Below are 2,506 nucleotides of genomic sequence, written 5' to 3'. Positions count from 1 at the left end.
GAGAGAGAGAGAGAGAGAGAGAGAGAGAGAGAGAGAGAGAGAGAGAGAGAGAGAGTTTTTAAAAGTCTTTCTTGAAAGGGAAGTTAGATCAGACAGTGGTAAATGATCATAACAGGAAGTCCCATCCTGTTTGGACTCAGCTAAGGGTTTGTGATTGTTTTAAATGTCAGCTTGCCACAAGCTAGAATCACCTGGGAAGACAGTCTCAATGAGACTATCTAAATCAGTTTGGCATGTAAACATGACTGTGGAGATTGTCTTAATTGCCTTAATTGATGTGGGAAGAAGACCCAGCCTGAAAGTAGGGGGCACTATTCCCTTGGTTTGAGTCCTGGGCTGTATAAAAGTAGAGAATGCTAGCGTATGTGTATTTATACCTGTCTGCTCTTGACCCTGGATTAAGCTGCTTCAAGTTCCTATCAACCTGACTTCCCTGCTAGAAAATGACTGTGAAACTCTGAGCTAAAATAAATTGCTCTTACCAGGCAGTGGTGGTGCACAGAGGCAGGTGAATCTCTGAGTTCAAGGCCAGCCTAGTCTACTGAACGAGTTCCAGGACAGCCAGAGCTACACAGAGAAACCCCATCTCAAAAAACAATAATAATGATTATAATTATTATTATTATTGTCATGTCCTCACCACAGTAAAAATGAATCTGAAACAGAATCTTAATACCACAGGTGTGAGTCAGTCCACTGCTACACACATTTTTATGGTTCTCACTTTTCTCAGAATAATTCAAGAAGCAGGATATAGCCCATGTTTTCTTCAATTTATTCTCTCTGTCCTGTGATCCCATACCTGTGCCTCCAGGATGAGCCCTTGCTGGCTTTGACACTTTTCAAGGTCCGAGTGCTCTTGTGTTTCTGTGCTGCTGCCCTTACACGTGCCTGTCCCCAATCCTGCCCCAGCACTGTCTCTGGGAAGTCTAACCTAACTCCTGGATGTCTCACCTGGATTCCTCTAGGTCTGCCAGAACAGGGGATGTTCATCCTTCAGCTTGAATGACATCTTTTATTTAGCAAATGCCTGTTTGCTGTATGATGGTGACCAACTTTCCGCCTATAGGCCTTTCCTGTCTCCATCTCTCTGCTGAGCCCTTGCCCTCAGATCCTTCCTGCTCAGTACCCATTGGTCTGCTAGGCACTGTTGTCTGCCAAGACTGTAGGACTCAGTGATGTGATATGTACAGTTCATCCTACTGACTTGTGAGCAGAAGGCAGGCATACGAGGAGGGAACTGGCATGCACTTGAGTGCATCACCTCATCCAGGGCCTAGGCACTGATCACATGTGCTCTACAGGCTACTCAGAGAAAAGAGCAGACTGCTGACTTATCTCCTGAGCTGATGACCTGTGGGCAGCTGATGGTTAGGAGGAAAGCCACATGCTGGGAGAGGGCAGAAAACAGCCCCACCTCCAGGTACCTCAGGACATTTGTTCTTCCTCATGTCTCTGATATCTGCTCCCTGGCAGATTCTTACCAGCTGCCCAGAGACCTTACACCACACAGGTACCTCGCTAGCCAAGGGACCTCACACTATAGAAAAACATCCCTGGCTATAAAACCTATACCACACAGGTACCCCAGCAGTTCAGAAACCTCACACTACAGAGGTACCCCACTAGTTCAGTGTCTCCACACTACAGAAATATACTGGCTCAGAGAACTCAGGTGAGAGGTGAGACTGTTGGAGCACAGAGAACTGTAAAGACCTCCTAGAAGTGCTCAGGCCTGTCATTTAGCAGAAAAAGATGTTGGGACCAAAAGGAAGACAAGGAGAACATTCTTTCAGGTAGATATGGGACTGTGGCCCAGCACCCCATCAACACAAGCCAAGGCCATTCTGAGATTACAGAGCCTTACCAGAGGCATCCACAATAGATCTGCAGATGACAGTACATTTCTACAGAAACTGAACATGAAAGGGGCACCTAGCAGATCAAACTATCTGCCATCTGAATTTCTTCTCAGTCCTCAGTCTCTGCTCCTCACAAGACAGTAATCTCTGAGCAACTCCCAGCAGTCTCACCTGCTGTAGAACAGCTCTGTTACAGAGCTCTTAGATAATCCCATCCCATAGGAGCCTTGAGAGGAGGATGGAGAGCTCTGCCAATCACTCATAGGACATTTATCTGTCAAAGCTGCCAAGAAGGGCACCTGTAAAACGGGGTGTGGTGGTACCTTTAATTTCATCACTCAGGCAGGTGGGTCTCTCTGAGTTCAAGACCAGCCTGGTCTACCTAGTGAATACCAGGACAGCCAGAGCTATGGTTATATAGAGAGAATCTATTTCACAAAACAAAACAAAACAGACCAGAAAACAAAACCTCCTGTTAATGCTCCAACATAGAACAAATAAAAACACACTCCGAGCGAGTTGACCCATGTGAACTGTTAAGTAAAGGCACATGTGTGTCACCTAGATCAGTTATGTAGATATTTCCAAATAGTGATTTGGTTACTTTGTTTAAAAAACTATTTGTCTTTTAACTTTTCTGAAAA

The sequence above is a fragment of the Mus caroli genome, chromosome 13, assembly GCF_900094665.2.
Source record: "Mus caroli chromosome 13, CAROLI_EIJ_v1.1, whole genome shotgun sequence".
NCBI classification, from domain to species: Eukaryota; Metazoa; Chordata; class Mammalia; order Rodentia; family Muridae; genus Mus; species Mus caroli.
The sequence above is the reverse complement of the archived record's forward strand: the minus strand, read 5'-3'. Positions refer to the sequence as shown.